Below are 13,344 nucleotides of genomic sequence, written 5' to 3'. Positions count from 1 at the left end.
GCCCCTCGCCCTGATGGCCCCTGGGGAAGGTGTTGTCCATCCCCTTCTTGCTTTGTGGCCACTGAATTATTCTCTCGAAGGAAAGCACTCACTTTCTGCTAAGACAGCCTGCTGAGGAAGCAGATGGGTGCCGCTGCCATTGCACTGGGGCATCTTATGCACGGCATTTCGCTTTGCAGTGGCGCTGGGCTAGAAAGTAGTATGGACCATCTCTGATGGGCAAAGTCAAACAGTAATGCACTCAAACTGCATTTGTATTCCTACCTACTTTGCATTAGGAGCCTAATTAGTATAAGTTATGGGCTGGGGTGCTTGAGGCCGAAGCTGCAGTGGAAGCCAACTCTGTGAGCACCGGAAGAGGTAAATTAGAGTAATCTTGATGTGACCTACTTTAATTTACACCTTCTTCACATCTATACAGTTCTTTTCCAAACCAGCAGAGTGGCAGCCACACGAGTTTAGGCTCTTGCTGTAAATTACATCTGTTGATGAATAAAGTTCATGGAACTTGTAATGTGAAGAAATAAGGGGGAGGTTGCACTTCATTAACTTACATTCCCTTGGGATATACAATATCCTGCTCCTGGACTTCTGGGTAACATCCAGACTGCAATCTCAGATGATGTGTGGTGTACAGGACTCTAGCCCCAAGCTAAAGAGTCCTCCAAAAACATGACGGCTTTTGATGGATGCACAGCATCCTGCGGTGTTCAACGATGATGCCAGAAGAAAGAAGCAGCTCTTGCATTTTTGGGTCTTGCAGGGTCCTTGGGGTTCACTGGGTGAACTTTTGCCATTCCTGAAAGTAGCATGAGGGAGCAGTTCAGACATTCACTTTTTGTGTTAAAAGCTCCAGAAGCAAACAAATTATGACAGTTTTCCCAAGCACACTGTCGAGTAGGAGCTGTAGGTATTAAGTGTAACAGGAAACTACAGTCATGGTTGCTCTGTAGACACTGCATTGCCATAATTTGTTTAGCATGTTCATTCTATTCTTCTGTGAGTGTGAGATAACACAGCTTGTGCCCATATGGCTACAGTCTTCTTTCCTCCATTCCCACAAACTCTGGTGGTAGGGTTTGTCTGTCTCTACCAGGAGCAGGCTCTGGTCCATGCTGGTCCCTGGGCTGTACCAGAGCTCCAGCTGGGAAGGGGCTGGTGTGGCTAGCAAGGGCCTTATCCATGCCAGGTAGCATGCTGATGGTTGAACACTGTGGGTGACTACAGGGCACTGCTGGAAGTTGTTTCAACCCCTACATACATAGGGATATATGTCCTCTATGTCTGGCATTGGCTCAGCACCAAATCTTGTCTTTAAACCTGTGAAGATGGCTTCCTGAGGAACAACTCAGGTTTAACTACAAGATACTGGACTGGACTTGAGACTTCCTGGGTGCAGTTATGGTCCTAAGTCATACTGGAGATCAGAGTGGATGATGAACATCTGGCATTAAAATGTATCAGTTGGTGATGAAGAACCTCCAGAAACAGAAATGATTCATGATGACAATTCCAGGGCTGTCACAGTCAAGCCTTCAGCAACCACTTGATAGATCCCCAGCTGCAGGTTACTTCTGAGGAGCACCAGATCTTGAATGCAGTCTCATGTCTCTCAGAGAGTTGTACCCAGAGGAAATGTCTTTCTACCGTATATATCTCATGGCTTTCCTTGGGAGGTAGATAATTGCTCAGGAGATGGTTTTGACCTCTCTGCCATGCAAAGCAAAGGATGTTTTAGGGGAAAAAAAAAAGGCAGCATGAAATCTCTTTTTGCAGTACAAGCCTAACCCAGGACATTCAAGGCTATGCCTCTCTCTCCAGTTAACCGCTGCACATCTTGATTCATTAGCTCCGTCATATCTGCCTTAGCTGGTCTGTAAGACCCACTGCTTGGGAAAGATTTGCCTCTGCATGGTGAAAAGTGCTCAGGGAACTTATTTTTAGGTTGTATGGACTTAAGCGCCAGGAAGCCCACTGTGTATCTGACCTTTTCATGAGCTGAGTGTGTATCATACTGTGGTGTTAGGAACAGCTCCTCCTGATCTTCTTGATCTTCTTCCCTACATTTTAGCACAGTGGCTTCAGTGTTCTGCTTTGCTCCTTTGGGGCTGGGAAGGGAGGTGGCACATGCTTTGCATGCGATGGGTTAGCTATGCCTATTTCAAACAGTCACCTCCATCTAAGGAAAAAAGCTCCAAGTCCTCCCACCCCCTTGGAAGGTGGAGATGTTAGTATGCTACAAGAAAAAAATGCAAATAAGTGACATCAGCTAGGAACTGACTGCCTCTCACTACACCAGTGTAAGCTGGGGGAGAAGGTCATGGATGCTGGGGGTGTTACTGGAAGGGCTTTATTTCTTCCATGTGAAGCTTCCATTCAGCTACCAAAATTCAATCCAAGGTTTTTTAAAAAAACACATGCATTACTACAGGGTCATTTTACAAAACTGTAATGTTGTCATTTTTATTTTTATTTATTTTTAATGTATTTGAATTCTCGGAGGGTTGTTATTACAGTCTCGGTGTGCCTTCTTTTCCTCCAATGTATCCTTTTTCCAAACAATGTCTTTCCTATTGCTGCATGTCCCTTTTCCTTCCCAGTCCCACTCCCTCCTCCTCATATTGCTACCTGGTAAAGCAAGGAGGACACCATGGGCATGAACAGAGGTTCTGACACGGTTGGGATGTTTGCAGGACCGTATTTGGTAAATTGAAAAGGGTGTCAGGTAAGTGGAAGCTGTTGACCAACAGAGGAGTCTCTAACAGTAAGGAATTGGCTGCCTCAGCTGGTCGTTTCCTCACTGCCTTTAGGCAGGGGACAAGGCAGTTTAGTTCTGCTTTTAGGGCCATCCTTATTACCATTTACATAGTCCAAGCCATGTGAAAATGTATTATGGTAAAAGAAAGTAAGGTGCATCAAAGAGCTATAGTTCTTTTCATGGTGGGTTTTAAGGTAGCAAAGCCACTGTAACTTAAAGCAAAATCTCAATTTAGTTGTTAATAAATAACATCAATTTTTAAGAATTCAGTACCTGATTTTGATTATGTTTCAAAGAACTGTGTGTACTGGATGACAAGATGGAATTGCATTAACATCCGTGATTTAATTTCTCATCAGACTTCAAATAAATTTTCTATTTATTTTCATGTGAATTTTCATGTGAAACAAATTTCCAAGTTGTTGCACTTAATTTTCCAAGAGTTCCTTCTTTTTGAGATTAGTGTACAAACATACTGCACAAACCACGGGACAAGCAAAGTATGAAGTAATTCCCTTCAGCATCTTTCTTGCCACATCTTTTAGCCACAGAATTTCTACTTATTTGTAAAAGAACATATGTCAAAAGGAAAATCTTTTAGTTAACCTGAGCAAAAATGTTTATTTTGCTATTCCTTTCACCTAACTTGTTTCTGAAATATCTTACTAACAGGCTAAAAAAAGGTATTTTTAAGTAAAACAGTCTTAGGTGAAATATAACCTCTTGGGTAAAATATGGGAAAGATATCCAGGTTCTTTAGAAGTGTCAAGAAATACAATCCAACAGTTTAGCATTGTTCTGAACATGAGTTCCCTGCAGGAAATTTAGAGGGGTTCAGTAAGGAGGGTCTTTGACACAATTTCATAGGATTAAATCTGAGCTTCCCTGTTTTTGTCAGGTTTCCACTGGGTCTGTAACGACTGTACTTGACAAGAGCATCTCATTGCTGATGCTGTCTTGCCCTAAACTAATAATTCTTTGGTTGTATTAAATTAAAGTTGTTCTCTGTCAGATACTATGTGGGGGGGGAAAAAAAAGGGTCTTGTTTTCTGCAATCTTCTGAGGTGCAAATAGATGAAAGGAAAGATACACAGTCTTGGACTAGAATAATATACTGTGAAAGAGGAGAGAAAATTACACCTTGTATTTTGAAGGAAATAACATGGTGGGAAAGAAATACATAAAAGGAAATAATTCTGAACACACTTATAGGGTTATCACTGCAATTTGCTAATAAAATATTCAATAGCTTAGTCTCAAGGCAATGGCCAAAACCGTAAAGTCTGTAATTGGAATTTGTGGGTTGATTGAGATCTATTTTGGTCTGTAAGTGTGAACTGCTCTTGTATAGAGAAGGTAAGATTATTCGAGAACTCCTAACAAGAGGACTCATTAAGATAATTCTAACTGGCTCTAAATACCTGAGAGGACTCATGAAGGTAATCCTAGCTGGCTCTAAATAACCAGGGTTGTACCTGTTACTTTGCTAATAAATGTCACCAGCATAAAGATTTCTGTAAACTTCAGTGGAGTTGTGAGTCACGGAACATTAAATCTTCATTAAGAGCAGGTTTGTACATCCTAAAAGAAATTATACAGTGAGGCAAATTTCAGTTTTGGCTACATTGCCAGCTTGTGCGTATATATTGATGCTGCAGGGTGGTGGTGTGAAGCTGGACCTGTTTAGCTGAGAGCCGAGGTACACTGCTACCACACGGAGTCTGGTAACAGCCCTTTCCAGCAGCCATTGGGAATCTTTTCAAATGCATCAGCAGAAAGTAAATAATTTGCACACCAGGTTTTTGTGGCATAAAGAACATACTTTATGGTTTGCTTCACATGATGTCCCACAAAACCTGCGTATTGCATGAACTGTTTTGTCTTGAAAGCCATATTTGATTTTCTAGAAACATGCTGTGATTAACTGCTCAGAATAAACACAGAAATTCCCACCTTCTCATCCCTGTGATTAACATTTTTCATTACGTTGCTGCGTAAATCCTGTTGTCTTTAGGAAGCCCACCCTCTCTACCTTAGACTTTCAGGCCACATCTACACTAGTAAGTTAAATGCGCCCATGGCTGTTATCTGCTCTGAGATCAAGTGGCATGGGGCAGCCCAGACCTGCACTGTTAACGTCTCTCCCCCTGTCTGGGGCTGCATCCACAACGCCTGTCGGAACAGTGCTAGCTCCCAAGTTGTGGGGCTTGTTTGGGAGAGCGTCACTTGGTTTGGGCCAAGACCCTGCCAGGGACTCTTAAAACACTTTAACAATGAGCACAAGCCCTCCCTCAGTAAATGCCTTGACGATCATTTGATTTCCAAATAAAGTTGTAGCCTGTCAGTCTGAAAGAAAGCAGTCCAGAGCAATGTAAAGGTCAAAGAATGGCCAAACACATTTGAGGAAAACTGAGGCCCAACTCTTGCAATGTTGCATCAACAGTGTTTTCAGTTGCTGCTTAATGGAAGTCAGATTTGAATGTTATTTAAGGCATTCCTTCCCCCCACTCCCCCATATTTTATGCATTTGTACATGTGTTTGTGCCTTTCTTGTTTAATTTGCAGCCTATCAGATGTTTTCAGGTGTCTTTGGGATAAGAAAAAGTATTTATGGAATTCTCTCTTTAATCTTGTTAAATCTTCATCACCACACACCTTCCCCGGATGTTTTGATTGGTTTAGCACCTTAGTCAGACTTAACAAAAAATTATGTTTCATTAATAAAGGCATGAGAAACAAGAGCTCAGCTGGACATGGTGCAGGGCAGCCTGCTTTGGGTGGCCCTGGCTGAGCAGGGGGCTTGGACCAGATGATTTCCAGAGGTCCCTTCCCCCCTCAGCCATTCTGTGAGTCTGTGAGGGCATGGCGGGGGGGGCTGCCAAAATGCATTACTGCTCGCCCAGATTTGCCATGGCTGATAAACGTCATGGATCAACATGTTTTGGGAAGAGGATCATGGGAACTGTTGAAAGTAGCCTGTTCCCAGCAGGCTCACCCCATGCTGATCCCAGGCTCCACTGTGGATCAAATCCTGTCTTTCTGGTAGGGATGCACAGTATCGCTGCCTGCTGATTGTCAACACCAAAAAAGAGTTTGGCCTCATTTGACAGCCTGTGGGTGATTATGCTATAGGATATGTGAATAAAGACTATTTTTCCTTGTTTTCTTTTACTCTGGACTGCAATCTGTTTCCAGTGCGTAACAATATTCTTCTACATATGGACCTCCTTCTTATAAATATCTTGCTGCAAGTCTTTTCTGCAGTACAAACACGGCATAAATCAGTACAGAGTTACCAAGTCCCACTGGTATGCTGGCAAATTTGTGATCAGCAGAGGCTTGATTTTAGTGCAGTTCAGATACAGCATGGAGAAATATAGCAGCTGAAGGTGAGTAGGATTGTAATGATTTTAATTGGGCAAAAGGGGCAGAAGGAAATAACAATTGTAAGGTGTGGAAGAATAGGACTGCTAGGGGCCTCAAGAGATCACCCCAGCCATTCCTCTTGGCCGAGGCAGGATTAATCATACTTCTGTCAATCCTGACACAACAGTCAAGCCTGTTCCTGGCAGGATAATCCAGCCTCCAGTGCTGGATCCCACCTTCACCCCAGGCAGTGAAGTCCAGTGCCTCATCATTAGCTGGTCTAGTGCAAGCCTTCCTTCAAAACATTTGAAAATCCCTTTACTTTCTCCTCACCAGGAATGCAAAAATAATCTGTTAAAAACTTAACTCATTGCCACCGTGTTTTTCATGTTTGAAGACTATTCTGAATAAGCTGACCAGCCTTGGCACTCTTGCCTTTCCCCATGGGTTGTGGTGGGAAACCCCGCTGCCTCAGCAGTCCTTCCCAGCCCTCCAGCCGTGCCCGTCACTACTTGGTACATCACAAGCCACGAGTCATAGGGATAAATGTCAAAGATGGTGTTGCTGAAAACAGCTGGCTCCTCCTGTCAGCACAGGCAGTGCTCTGCACCACGTGCTCCGGCCATGGTGGTTGAGACTGTTGGACTCTACCAGAAGAAGTCTTGGCACAGGCATTTCCCCCCAGAAGAATGAAAAAGACAAAAATTCATCAGGGAGAGAGGACAAAAACGAGCTGAAATTCAAACCGCCCAGAATGAGTTGCTCTATAATTACAAGTGTCCTAACACCGGGGCTGCTCCTAGGGGAACACCTGACACGTTGGGTGGGTTTCTCCAAAATCTGTGGTTTTCTGGGGAAGGGAGGCAGCTTCCAGTGCTCTCTGTTGAGATCCTGTTTGGGGGTTGAGGGCATTTAGGCTGTTTCAGACAGAAATTACCACCCTGCTGCTATCAGATACTGACTGCTAACTCATTCCTCCTAAACCTGTCTCAGCCATTTATTTTTAAAAAAAACCATAATTTCAAGTATTTTCTGGGAGGATTTCTGAAGGACCCCCCCCAAAGGATTTCCTTTGTTCCCATCTCTGCAGCTGATCACCTCTTGTAGCCTATGAACACACTCCTATTTCCTGAGAACAAGGTATATATAGTTCCAGCTCAGTGCACTCAAATAGGCTTATTTAACTTATTTAACTCAATTTAACTCCATTAACATGTTTTTGCATTCATCCTTAGTACAGGCTGCAGACATTTGATTTACTAAACCTGGAAAGTGGTTGTTGTGGACAGTGCAATGCACTCCCAGTGTGCAGGGCTGCCATAGCCAGGGACCAGCCTCTGGTCAGGTTTGGCAGCATGAATCACCACTTGAAACAAAGTTTTGGGACCATCCTGTTATGATATTGTTTATTTTCAGGCAACTAGATTTTTAACGGCATTCATGGTCCTTGAATTTTAAACCTTACTGACTCTTAGATCCTAAGGAAATGAGTGTGTTAGAGATAGTCAAATGAGTCATGAAACAGTTCAGAAAAGTTTATGTAATTTCTGTAAGGGCAAATTATTTCCTTGTCCTTGCCCTAAGTTTTCATGCAAGATAAATTTTTGTGCCTGGTGTATCCCTAAAGTACAGTCTAGAAGGTCAACATTTCAGAAAGCAAAGCGTGACTGGTAAACAAGTGCTTGCACAAGGACACTCAGGTAATCTTAACTGCTGTCTCCTACCACTTTTACCAAAAAGCCTCTAATTACAAGAGTCGGACTGGATTCCCACCGACGTGCAGACATCCTTGCTGAATTCATCTGGAGCTGCGAGTCATCCCCAGATTATTTCTCCCTTCTTCCTCTTCTGCTTCATGCAGTTTTTTCTTGAAAAACAGTGCTCTCTGTGACAATTGCCACCGCGCTGCGGTGGCGGCTCGGGGATGCTGCTCCAGGAGGCCACACTGCATGTGGTTTGCCAGCAGATTCTGGAGATGTCGCTCAGGAAAATCACCATGTACCATGCGTGGTGGTACTCCTCCCAGCTGCTTTGTTTCATCATTTCTAGGGATACGATTGGAAATGACATTCACTTTAATGTGTTCATCCTACTGGATTTAATTAGAAACACTCAGCTTTAATTAAGTGTTTGTTTTGCAGTCCCGGTAGTTCTATTTCAATAAGACTGTCATGTAAATCCTAAATGAAGCTGAAGAAGTAGATTACTGCATGTCATAGCTCCTGGGTAATGATTAAAGTCAATACAATGTGAGATACAGTCGCTGAGAGTGGCAGGCAACTCTGTGCTTTGCATGAAGTATTTACCCCATACTTTCCAGGATTTTCCTGTACTAATAGTTCTCTGTATCCTCAGACTCATTCTTTGCTTTCCAGCATCCTCCTCCCATGACTTCTTCGGGGACTAACGGAGGCACAGTGGGGACAGGGGCTGAAGGGCAACACAGGCTGCAGTGCCACCGACTCCTCCATTCTTCTACCCAGAGCACACCTGGCACAGGAGGACCAGGGCGGGAATAGGGCTCCACCCAAAAACTGTAAGCCTCTTCTCTCTCTTTTACTCAGCAAATCTGCAAATTTCCTTTTCCTTTTCATGCACAGTTTGGGTGCTTATGCTGTGTCTGTGTGACTTGCCTGCACGTGGCCCACTCTATAAAAAACCGGCTGCATATTCTGTAGCCCCCGGCTCTGTTAATGGTTTTCTCTACTTACCTACAAGCCTTTATTGCTTGATGTGTAACTTGAAGCTCAGCAGAGAAATGAGTTCCAATTGTAATTAACACACAGGGAACAGAACTAAGCAAGAGTTTTTCCAAAAAGTCATACTAATGCGTGAACTCTTGCTACCAGGTCTACAAATGAAAGCACCCTCAGATATGTCCCAAGCCTCTGGAGCAAGACAGATTTTTATATTGTCAAAACAACCCAAAGCTGAGGAAGAAGGCTTAGGGTTGACCTGGAGCACCAAGGTGTTGCCGTGGCAGCCTAACAGCTAAGGCAGTGTGCTTGCTCTCAGACCAGTCAGTCCTGCGTGCAGTGCGCTCAGCACCTCTCTGGAGTTACCATTGCTTGCAGCATTGACCTTTAGCTAGTAAGAATTTTTCACACAAAAGAGAATAAATACTCATTTTATCTTTTTTTTTTTTTTTTTCTTTTTGGAGGGTGTTGCAATGAACAGAGAAAAAAATTGCAAACCTCAGACCCAGGAACATAAATCAGCTCTAGACTGAAGGCAGTACGTGCAATTTCTACCTGTGTAGGGTCCGGGCCACCCCATGACCACATTCTCCCTTTCCTTTGAATAGGGTACCACCAAGATTAATGACCCTTTATTGTTAGCCTGGTGTCCTCCCCTTCTGGAAGTTCAGTGCTAAAAGGAGGTAAAAGGATAACAAAGAAAGACAAATCTCCACTAAACAGATTTTACAATCAAACGAACTGTAAGCAGATGAAGTGGCTCCGTGCAGAGCTTCTGAACTTCTGGAGGTTGCTTTTCTGGGGAGACAGAGCATGCTGAGCACCCAGAGCAAGATGTCCTCCTCAGTGCCGTGCTCCACAGGTACAACTTACCCCTCCTTTGGAAGTTCCTCTGTCTCCAGGTAGGTACACAAGCAGATTATGATTTACCTTCTCTGTGCTCCTGTTTCTGTGCTATAAGCCTCTCCCCCAGCTCCTCCTCCTCTCCTACTCTCACCCTATTCTTGAATCTTTTCATTTTGTCCTCAGTAGTTTTTCTGCTTTCATCCTGTCCCCTCCCTTCTTCCAGCTTGATTTTCCCAGGTGATCTACCTTCAGTAAGCAGCTGCTGAGCTCAAGGACCTGCTGTTGCTCCTGGCAGAGACATCCCGTACAACCTACAGACAGGCACTCCCCAGCCCAGAAATTTCCATAGTAAGAACTTCACGACATTGGTCAAAACCAGTTCTCCAAATACTCAGACATGCACAGCATGAACTATAGCTTCATAGGGGAAATGTTATAGTATTTACCTACTATTGAATAGCATTTTAAGAAATGTAAATTGCCTTCCTTGAATTTATATTATCTGGCCTCCAACAAGCTGGCATGAGAAGCAGGCGTGATGAACAGCCACAGAAGTTCCCATGGTGGTTTGAAGCCTGCTGAATACACTGCACACAGCAACAAACCCTTTAGAAGTTAGCTTTGGCTCCAGATTTAAAGTGTCCCTTGGTCACATTGCTCTCTGCAGTGCTGCTGGCAGGTCTCTGCAGCCCCACTGGAAAGCTGCCTCATACAGGTTATACACAGGAGCAGAAAGAGCCAAGTGGTAGCTCTTCCTACGGCAGAACACAAGGAAAGGGAGGGTCTCTGTGCATGGGGTGTTAGGATGGACACGTGGGCTGTGGACTATGCCCACCTCACCAGAACTCATGCTGGGAATGGGGCAGACCTGCTCGCCTTGGCTGTTTTTTCCCTTCTCACAGGGTCTCACTGAGAAACCAGCCACACTTTGGCTCTAAGGTAGAAAGAAAAAGTGAGGGAGAACGCTTCGAAAGGTGAGAAGTGAGGACTACCACACAGCTGCTCTGCCAGCTCAAAAATGTTTCAGTGCTATGATAACATCATCCTTACAGGTGAGGTCTTTTCCTGCTGGAGCCTGAAACAACTGTGCAGCAGGGCTGGGGAAATGGAGGAATGACGTGGGCATTGGCGTGGGCATGGGCAAGAGGACTTCCTCCTCACAGCAAATGTGATGCTGTGAACCTCCCTAACGGTGCCTCAAAGCTTTATAAGGCTACACCTTGATGTGCTCCCAGGGCTCTCACATAGCAGGTGACACACAGGAGGAGACCTTTGAAAGGCAGATCAGACCTGATGCTATTAAGTGAAAGCAATGAAACTGCTAGGGGACCTGTGCGGGGGCTGTTGCACAACTAAAGTGTGTGCCACCTGGAGTGGGTGGAACAGTCATCCCTTCCCAACCCTTTCCACTAATTTGGGCCATGAGGGCTTGGGCAGCACTCAGAAGAAGCATGGGCCGTGTGGCACTGCAGTCCTGGGATGTGAAGCCCTCAACTTAATAGTGAGGGCTAATAAGACCTTTCTAAAGAATATTTGTTTTCTGGAGTGATCTGAAAAACCCCCAAGCCTTATATAACTCTGTCTGGAGAGGTGAAAGTTTTCTCCTAATGCAGCCTAATGTAAATTACTTGCAATTTACTTCCTTTCAGCTTAACAAAGTAGCTATAATTAAAAGCAGGCCTTAACCATGAAGAAGTGCCCTTTGCAGCATCATCTCCTCTTTCCCGTGCTGCAGAAGCTGGGATGGGATTTCACCAGCACATTTTGGGACTCTGGGGCGCTGGCAGCATTAGCCCGTCTCTACCTGCCTGCGTTGCCTTCTTCAGTTTGTCTGTGTGATACGCTTTCCACAGCACTTCTTCCCACACGCTTCAGATTCACTCTCGCAGCATTGTAGCAATGATCATACGTGCCTCTGTGCTAGCAGCCCGCTACTGTGTAGCAGTAGGATTATATAAAGATGGGTGACAGAGAGAAGTCTTCTTAATCACTACATGAAAAAAACATTTAACTGCTACCTGTCTCACAGCGAGGAGCAGTGCTTTTAAAGCCCTTGTGACATTTCTGTGCTTCAAGGGCAAAATCTTATTTTAAATCTCCTGTCATCACATATGAGCCTTGATATTCGGTATAGACATTAAAAATATTTATATATCAGCTTTCAGCTAAAGAACATGCGGAGAGTTAATGGCCTTTCGAGTTCAGGTTTTGGCTCCCAGTCTTGATTCCTATTATCTCTGCATGTCCCGGGACAATAAAGAAGTCTCATTCTCCTTGCATATACACATAGATATACACAGACACTGAAAGGCAACTTGCAGAAGTGAACTGACGTGCTGCCTATTTATGAATAACCATTTCTCAAAGGCATTCTGGAATAATTCCCCCTATTAACTTTTATTCCAAAATAGTGTTTATACCAATGGGTTATAACAGAGCAGCTGAGGTACAGCAGGGCAGCTTTTCCCTCATCACAAGACTTAAATAAGCTTCCTTTCTATTCCCAGTGTGATTTATTAGCTGCCTAAACATATAGCCCCCCCAAGGCAGACGCCTCATCTTCTTTTGTATCTTGAACACACAGCAGATGTTTAGGAAGTAACAAACTAATAGTGTTACAGTAATAGCTAGAATATAAAGATATGTGGCTGTAATAAAAGTTGTGGTAGCAATATTAGATTTTTGTGGTTTACGGTTCCAACTTGGACTTTCAGAAAGTGACATTTATATGCGCGCTGGGAATGTGATAATAATCTTGGTAGTCCAAAGTAGTTTTCCAGTTCGAAGGATAATATAAAACAAATTAATTTCAGTTCTTAGATTAAGCATCTCCCCTTCCCTAGATGGTAATGACTCAAAGCTGCTATAATAAAATTTAATGACTGCTGTACTGTGTGTGAGCTTTTTTCTTTAGCTCATATGCATTCAGTTGCTAGAAAAGATGGAGTGGAACTTGGAAAAGTAAACCCAGAACTGTTGATTAAAGGTCTTTCCATACAAAAAAAGCTCCTAATGTTGACCGTTCTGTGTACTTACAAATTAATTCTAATTGTAGTGTTTAGGCAAAAAAGAAGACTTTATCACTCCACATCTCTGTTTGCACAAACGCTACTTTTTCCCTTTTAAAATATTTACAAGGGCATTTTCCGTTCAGCATTTTCAGTGGAATGCTGCCCAAGAAGTGGTTGCAGAACACAGTGGGTGTTGACTGCAGATGCTACTGAATTTGCTGAAGATGGAAGGATAAATGCGAAGATGACTGATAGGTGCATTACTGGCTGAAAATAGCACGTCTATTTCAAACACTAATGTTTTTTAGTCTCTGATCAGACAATCCAAGTCTGGAGCAGCAGAACGCTGTTAAAAGTGACAGAAATACCCTAACAAATTACCCAGCTAACTCTGTTAATAATCTGATGTTGGTTTCCAAGGAAGCCTTTTTTGGCTCAGTTGACACAATATGCTATCAGAAAGAGCATCATAAAATCACAGCTGCATTCAGGAGTGAAACAGAGGTGTTCTGCCCTGGGGAGAAATTCAGAGGTGATATCCCCAGCCTGGAGACTCTGCAGGGAAAGGATTGCTCCCAGAGGTGTGCGGAAACTGAGCTCCTACCAAGAGAAGCACCGATACCAAATCACATGTTTGAATGACTCCTCTCCGTGCTTTGGTTAGCCA

This window comes from Phalacrocorax aristotelis, chromosome 2 (genome assembly GCF_949628215.1).
Source record: "Phalacrocorax aristotelis chromosome 2, bGulAri2.1, whole genome shotgun sequence".
NCBI lineage: Eukaryota > Metazoa > Chordata > Aves > Suliformes > Phalacrocoracidae > Phalacrocorax > Phalacrocorax aristotelis.
The sequence above is the reverse complement of the archived record's forward strand: the minus strand, read 5'-3'. Positions refer to the sequence as shown.